Source organism: Scyliorhinus torazame, chromosome 15 (assembly GCF_047496885.1).
Source record: "Scyliorhinus torazame isolate Kashiwa2021f chromosome 15, sScyTor2.1, whole genome shotgun sequence".
Lineage (NCBI taxonomy): Eukaryota > Metazoa > Chordata > Chondrichthyes > Carcharhiniformes > Scyliorhinidae > Scyliorhinus > Scyliorhinus torazame.
In genome coordinates, this window is record NC_092721.1 from 40,911,128 (window position 1) to 40,919,990 (window position 8,863).

Sequence of the window (8,863 nt, forward strand, 5' to 3'; positions counted from 1 at the left end):
CTGATCATCCAACTCAATCCTGCTTTCTCCCCATAGCCTTTGATCCCATTCTCCCCAAGTGCTATATCCAGCCGCCTCTTGAATATATTCAACTTTTTAGCATCAACTACTTCCTGTGGTAATGAATTCCACAGGCAAATGGGGTTCCTGTTGCAGGTCAGTGGGGCACTTACATCCGCCTTTCACTTGTCACAAAGGTCGGGCAAATTAGATTCCTAACTATTTTTCCGACGTTGGTCAACTGACTTTTTGACTCATGCCAAATCTTGTGCCCTTGCTCGTCACGAATCCCGCTGCTGGTGGGAGGGGAATATTCCACCCAATGTGTTTATACTCCAATTGGCAGGATGTGACTAATGGCATCTGTTCCGGGAGCGCAGCTTTTCAATGTATTTATCAATGAATAAGATAAAGGATGAAATGGCTGCATGCACAAGTATTTTGGTACAGTAAATAATGTGATGGCTTCATAAACTTACAGAGGAACTTTGATAGGTTAAGAGAGTGGCTTATATTGTCGTGGATGGAGTTCAGCATGGGGGAAGTGAGTTCATCCATTTTGAGCCTCAAAGTTAGATCCGAGTATTTTTAAAATGATGATGAAATGGAAACGCTGGAGGAGCAGAGAGATGAACCGGCTATGTGGAGAAATCATGAGAAACTAAGTAGACAGTGTAAAAGATTATGAGGGGCATGGACAGGGTGGCTAGGGAACAGCTGTTCCTCTTAGTTGAAGGGTCGGTTACGAGGGGACACAAGTTCAAGGTGAGGAGCGGAAGGTTCAGGGGGGATTTGAGGAAAAACTTTTTTACGCAAAGGGTGATGACAGTATGGAAGCACTGCCTGGGAGGGTAGTAGAGGCGAGTTGCCTCACATCCTTTAAAAAGTACCTGGATGAGTACTTGGCACGTCTTGCGTGGAGGCTATAGGCCAAGTGCTGGCAAATGGGATTAGGATTGGCAGATTAGGTGCCTTTCATGCGGCGGTGCAGACTTGGTGGGCCGAAGGGCCTTTTCTGTGCTGTAATTTTCTGTGATTCACCTCCTGGCTGGCTAAGCATTATTGTATTATTTTTGGTTAAAATCAGGAATTGTGGGTGGACTTTCCCTCTTTGAGACTCTGTGTGGTGGCGGGGGGGGGGGGGGGGCGGGGGGGGGGGGGTGGTCAGAGGTTTGTATCTCGTGGGAATGATGGGAACGTGCACCTGATTCTACATTTGGCAGCTCACCAGGTATTCACAGGCGAGTAGCTCTCTGAATTACCTGGCAGCTTGGAACTGATTTGTCCGCCCCGCTGTTATCTGCTGGGTTCGAAGGTCCAGACGCCATATTTATACACCACCCGAGCACACATATTCTACTCCCTCCAGCCCAGCTGCGTCCAGGAGACCCACAGAGATGTCAGCGAACCAAAAGAAGAAAGCAGCTTTCTTCTCCGACCATAATGCCCTCCAGACCTTGATAATAGCAGTGCAGGTGCAGGGGCACGTGATTTCCCTCAGAAAGTGCTCGAGAAAGCACAAGAGCCTCAGGCCTCTGGCTCAGGAGGCCATCACAGAGGATATCAGCATGGCTGATCATTGAGTCCGCAACATCATCCAATGCAGGAGGAGGATGAATGATCCCTTCCGCTCCATCAGGGTAAGTCACACAATCCCGACAATGCAGAAAGAGTACATTCAGCCCATTGAGTCTGCGCCGACCCTCTGAAAGAGCACCCTACCTAGGGTCAGACCCCTACCCGATTCCATCAGCCCAACCTTTTGGACACTAAGGGGCAGGTTAGCTTGGCCAATCCACTTAACCTGCACATCGTTGGACTATGGGAGGACGCCGGAGCACCTGGAGAAACCCACGCAAACACGGGGAGAAAGTGCAAACTCCACAGTTACCTGAGGCCAGCGTTGAACCCGCGTCCCTGGCACTGTGAGGCAGCAATGTTACCCACTGTGCCACCGTGCCACCATTTTAACTTCATCTTTCAACTTTCTCCAATATTAAACTCCTATCATGGCATCATGTACTCAAAGCCTCCTCTCACGCATCCATTAGCGGGAGCCACATATCAGCACTGATTGTCTCATGGACACTTTCACATCATCACTTTTTCACCAATCATGCTGTTCATACTCCATCCTTTTTGGGGAGGACTCACCACACAAACCAGGGGCATACATGTTTCCCAAACTCTGCTCCATCCCTTCTCATCACACTCCTGTCTCTTGTCTTCATCCATGACAAGCTGACCCAGAACAGAAAGGAAAGAGCCCAGAGCGGGGAGGGATGGTCAACATTTTACCCTTATGGAAATTGAGGAGGATGCCGCCAGGTTCACTGGGGGGGACAGAGATAATTCCTGATCGGAAGGGGAGTTCTGATTGTCTCAACAGCCTAGAATGGATGCTACTTCCATCAGTTTATACTGACCGTCACAGTTCATCACAAGCCATCTTGTAATCCACATGATTATCAACTAAAACTCTCTTTTCTTATAGACATCAGCAGATCAATGCCTACATGACTGTCCAAACCTAAGTTCCAGTCCCCAGGCCATATCGGATGAGGAAGCTGAGGAAGAACTGACACTGCCCATCCATTGACCAGGAACTGCACTGGACTAGCCATACAAATACTGTGGCTGCAAGAGCAGGTCTAAGGCTAGGAATCCTGAGGCAAATAACTCACTTCCTGACTCCGCAAAGCCTGTGCACCGTCTACAAGGCACGAGTCAGGAGTGTGATGGAATACTCTACACGTGCCCACATGAGTGCAGCTCCAACAACACCCAAGAAGCTCGCAACCATCCAGAACAAAGCAGCTTACTTGAAACTCCCCCTTCCACAAACACCCACGCCCTCCACCACCGACGCACAGTGCAGTCATGTGCAGCATCTACTGCAGTAATTCACCAAGGTTCCTTAGACAGCACCGTCCAAACCTACGACTATTGCCATCTAGAAGGTCAAGGTCAACAGATAGCTGGATATACCACCGAGAGGTTCGCCTCCAAGTCAATCACCATCCTGACTTGGAAATATGTCACCGTACCTTCACTGTTGCTGGGTCAAAACCCTGGAATTCCCACCCGAACAGCACTATGGGTGTACTTTCACCTCAGTGACTGCAATAGTTCAAGAATGCAGCTCACCACCACTTTCTGAAGGGCAACAATGGGTGGTCAATAAATGCTGACCACATCCCACAAATGAATAAAACAAAACTACACTCCTTCACTAGCATAGATACACACACCTCATTGCAGACTAGGCTTGGGTTCACCGACTGGAGAACACCTCACTGACATCTGACACATCCCTGGAGCAGTCAGAGGCAGGGACAGCTCAGTTCTCCTGCACTTGGTGGGTGATTGGAAACCAGCCACTGGCTCAGTCTGAGGCAGGTGATGAGCCTTTGAGAGCAGTTGCCAAATCAATGCTGGAGATATAACAACAAGGGGCAGAACATCAGACAAAAATCTGGCAGTCACTCAGCTGGCTGGAGTGAATGATGGAGAGGTTTATTCACGTTCTGTCGGATGTCATGGTCCCAACATGCAAGCACCTCAAGGTCATCATGGGATGGTTGGTGACTGCCATGGAAACTTTGGTCCAGCAGGTTTGGATGGATTGTTCTCGCCCCCGCACCCCATGGACACATGCACCACTGGGTACCATCAATGTCCAGGTAAGAGGGGGAATGAGACACCCTGACCTACCTCTAGGTGCACCTTCTCCTCATGGAGTCAGTAAGAGGCCCTTGGGAACCCATAGGGGAGTTGAGCATCAGCTCGACTCCCCTCGGGCCTCCACATAGGACGCTCCAAGTGTTTCGCCATTCCGACTCCCCTCTGGCTATGGCCCCATCCACCCCAACTCCACAAGTTGACAAGAGTGCATCTGCCCCTGAGCAGGAGACACTTAAGAAGCTGGGGCCTTTCAGGCCCCAGGTCACCAGAGGACATCCACCAAGGTCCACCACAGCAGTCAAACTATTGCACTTGTTACATTTGATGTTCGTGTGAATGGCTTGGTCAACTGAAGGTGTTGTGGTGACGTACGTATGAATCTTCTTAGTCATCATCCCGCTCAGTGAGTGTCCCTCTGTGAGATTCAAATTCATGTGATCTCCACCTCATTGAAGATAGTTTTCTTCATGGATAGATGTCATGGAGATGTGTTCAAATCTGAATTGGAAGTGTGTTCTAAATCACTTGTACCCCTTTTTCCTCACGACACATCATTGTGTGAGGGCAGATCAGCAGTTTTTTGGGGATTAGGGGCACCTTGTGTCTCCTCAGCGATAATGACAGAAGACAAGATAATATTCCCAACCATGTCCTCATCTCACTGGCTGCTGTAATTTCTCATTACATTGCAGCATTCTCACTGTTGAGTGGACTCTCGCTTCCCAGAACGAGCACACACAGGGGAACCATTTACCTTTTTAGAGATCATAGCCTGGGGAACCATGAGGCTGATAGATAAGACCATAAGACCATAAAACATAGGAGCAGAATTAGGCCACTAGACCCATCAAGTCTGCTCCGCCATTCAATCATGGCTGATATTTTTCTCATCCCCATTCTCCTGCCTTCTCCCCATAATCCCTGATCCCCTGATTAATGAAGAACCTATCTATCTCTGTCTTAAAGACACTCAGTGATTTGGCCTCCACAGCCTTCTGCGGTAAAGAGTTCCATAGAGTCACCACCCTCTGGCTGAAGAAATTCCTCCTCATCTCTGTTTTAAAGGATCGTCCCTTTAGTCTGAGATGGTGTCCTCTGGTTCTAGTTTTTCCTACAAGTGGAAACATCCTCTCCACGTCCAGTCTATCCAGGCCTCGCAGTATCCTGTAAGTTTCAATAAAATCTCTCCTCATCCTTCTAAACTCCAATGAGTACAGACTCAGAATCTTCAACCGTTCATCATTGACAAGCTCTTCATTCCAGGGATCATTCTTGTGAACCACCTCTGGACCCTTTCCAAGGCCAGCATATCCTTCCTTAGATATGGGGCACAAAACTGCTCAGAATACTCCAAATGGGATCTCACCAGAGCCATATATAGCCTCAGAAGTACCTCCCTGAACTTGTAGTTTAGCCGTCTCAACATGAATGCGAACATTGCATTTGACTTCCTGACTGCCGACTGAACCTGCACGTTAACCCTAAGAGAATCGTGAACAAGGACTCCCAAGTCCCTTTGTGCTTCTGATTTCCTAAGTATCTCCTCATTTAGAAAATAGTCATTGTCTCCATTTCTCCTTCCAAAGTGCATAACCTCACACTTTTCCACATTGCATTCCATCTGCCACTTCTTTGCTCACTATCCTTGCCTATCCAAGTCCTTCTGCAGCACGCCTGCTTCCTCAATACTACCTGTACCTGTACGATGTGAAGGTAGAGCTCCCTTTTGTTATTATCCAGCTTCCCCCAGGAATACTGGATCCCAATTGTGTTATTGTCAACATTCCTCTCCTTCCCACTGAGCCCATCACTTGTGCTGCACCTGTGCCCCATGTGGAATTCTATCCTCCCCATCGAGAGGTTATGTGCATGGTGACCGACAAAGGGAAACCTTCCAGGAAAACCTCACATACGCACAACTTTATTCTGTGTTCCCCATATAATAATAATCTTTATTACAGGCTGCAGATGCCTTCCATAATCATTACCAACCCATCATCAGCCCAGTACAGAGATAGACAAGACCATGTGAAAACACCTTGCACACCAAGCTGTGCATTATTCTATTTGAGTAAAAAGCCCTTGCCCCTCACTCAGCGGGAGTACAATATGGACATCATGAATAGCACTGTACAATGGCTTTATACACCTCCATAACTATCTCAACTCCTCGTACTCTTGACTGTGAGGTCCACAGAACCCCAGGACCATCTGTACTCTCTGACACCTAATCGTAATCCTACATTCTGTTTCTACTGTCTGACTCTGAACTGCTGGCCCCATATCTAGGACTTTTAAATAATAAATTTTGAGTCCCCAATTATTTTTTTCTAATTAAGGGCCGGTTTAGCGCGGCCAATCCACCTAACCTGCACATATTTGGGTTGTGGGGGTGAGACCCACGCAGACACGGGAGAATGTGCAAACTCCACACAGACAGTGACCTGGGGCTAGGATTGAACCCTGGTCCTCAGCGCCATAGGCAGCAGTCCTAACCACTCTGCCACCTTATATCTAGGATGCTGACCTTCAATAAGTTCTGGGCAGCATGGTAGCGCAAGTGAGTAGCACTGTGGCTTCACAGCACCAGGGTCCCAGGTTCGATTCCCTGCTGGGTCACTGTCTGTGTGGAGTCTGCACGTTCTTCGCGTGTCTGCGTGGGTTTCCTCCGGGTGCTCCGGTTTCCTCCCACAGTCCAAAGACATGCAGGTTAGATGGATTGGCCATGATAAATTACCCTTAGTGACCAAGAAGGTTAGGAGGGGTTATTGGGTTACGGGGAAAGGGTGGAAGTGAGGGCACAAGTGGATCGGTGCAGACTCGATGGGCCGAATGGCCTCCTTCGGCACTGTTGAGAGAGCTAGGCAAAGTAATGGAAAGGGTACTGAAGGATAGGATTTCTGAGCATCTGGAAAGACACTGCTTGATTAGAGATAGTCAGCATGGATTTGTGAGGGGTAGGTCTTGCCTTACAAGTCTTATTGAATTCTTTGAGGAGGTGACCAAGCATGTGGATGAAGGTAAAGCAGTGGATGTAGTATACATGGATTTTAGTTAGGCATTTGATAAGGTTCCCCATGGTGGGCTTTTGCAGAAAGTAAGGCGGCATGGGATAGTGGTAAATTTGGCCAGTTGGATAGCGAACTGGCTAACCGATAGAAGTCAGAGAGTGGTGGTGGATGGCAAATATTCAGCCTGGATCCCAGTTACCAGTGGCGTACCGCAGGGATCAGTTCTGGGTCCTCTGCTGTTTGTGATTTTCATTAATGACTTGGATGAGGGAGTTGAAGGGTGGGTCAGTAAATTTGCAGACGATACGAAGATTGGTGGGGTTGTGGATAGTAAGGAGGGCTGTTGTCGGCTGCAAAGAGACATAGATAGGATGCAGAGCTGGGCTGAGAAGTGGCAGATGGAGATTAACCCTGAAAAGTGTGAGGTTGTCCATTTTGGAAGGACAAATATGAATGCGGAATACAGGGTTAACGGTAGAGTTCTTGGCAATGTGGAGGAGCAGAGAGCTCTTGGGGTCTATGTTCATACATCTTTGAAAGTTGCCACTCAAGTGGATAGAGCTGTGAAGAAGGCCTATGGTGTGCTAGCGTTCATTTACAAAGGGATTGAATTTAAGAGCCGTGAGGTGATGATGCAGCTGTACAAAAGTTTGGTAAGGCCACATTTGGAGTACTGTGTACAGTTCTGGTCGCCTCATTTTAGGAAGGATGTGGAAGCTTTGGAAAAGGTGCAAAGGAGATTAACCAGGATGTTGCCTGGAATGGAGTGTAGGTCTTACGAGGAAAGGTTGAGGTTGCTAGGCTTTTTCTCATTAGAACGGAGAAGGATGAGGGGCGACCTGATAGAGGTTTATAAGATGATCAGGGGAATAGATAGAGTAGACAGTCAGAGACTTTTTCCCCGGATGGAACAAACCATTACAAGGGGACATAAATTTAAGGTGAATGGTGGAAGACATAGGGGGGATGTCAGAGTTAGGTTCTTTACCCAGAGAGTAGTGGGGGCACAGAATGCACTGCCTGTGGAAGTAGTTGAGTCGGAAACATTAGGGACCTTCAAGCAGCTATTGGATAGGTACATGGATTACAGTAGAATGATATAGTGTAGATTAATTTGTTCTTAAGGGCAGCACGGTAGCATTGTGGATAGCACAATTGCTTCACAGCTCCAGGGTCCCAGGTTCGATTCCGGCTTGGGTCACTATCTGTGCGAAGTCTGCACAACCTCCCCGTGTCTGCGTGGGTTTCCTCCGGGTAGTCCGGTTTCCTCCCACAGTCCAAATATTTGCAGGTTAGGTGGATTGGCCATGATCAATTGCCCTTAGTGTCCAAAATTGCCCTTAGTGTTGGGTGGAGGTGTTGACTTTGGGTAGGGTGCTCTTTCCAAGAGCCGGTGAAGACTCAATGGGCCAAATGGCCTCCTTCTGCCCTGTAAATTCTATGATAATCTATGATTAATCTAGGACAAAGGTTCAGCACAACATCGTGGGCCGAAGGGCCTGTTCTGTGCTGTATTTGTCTATGTTCTATTTTCTATGTATGTTCTATGTTCTTGTTCCCCTTTTCCCTTGTGACTGAGGACTACATTTACCCCTGTACTTAACTTCAGGCATCCTGCTTAGGTCAGAAAACAGTGGCCGCTGTTTGCTCCTGGATATATCGGGTTCGAAGGAGTAACTGCTGCTCAGCTAGACTAATCCGTCTGGTAGCGAGCGTTAAACTTGGACTTGCCTCTGGTGTTGCTGCACTTGGCGATGGCCGTGACCGGGGTACCAAGACCAAGAGAGAGCGAACATATGGCAAACTCTTCTTCTTATACTGGGGGGTTTTTGCGCTCTTTTGGGCGGTCCTTCGATTCGGGCCTTACTAATTGGGTGATCCCTGATCACTCCGTTCGATTCCTTAGCGAATAAGTGGGCGGGGATCTGGATGGCTGGGAGTGTCCCAAGCGGTCATTGACCCTGTTGTTTGCGTTTCCCTTGAACAGGGAGTGGCGCCCTATTGTCTGGGACTGTCCCGGTTGCTTGAGTACCAGTCCTTTGTTTTGGCGAAGGTGGGCCATCAAATGCTAATCGGCCCCATTACAACGCTAATTAGACGGAGTTTCGATACCACCTGGACTTCTTGCTTACGAATATGCATTTCAGGCTCTGAGCCTGCCTGAGTCT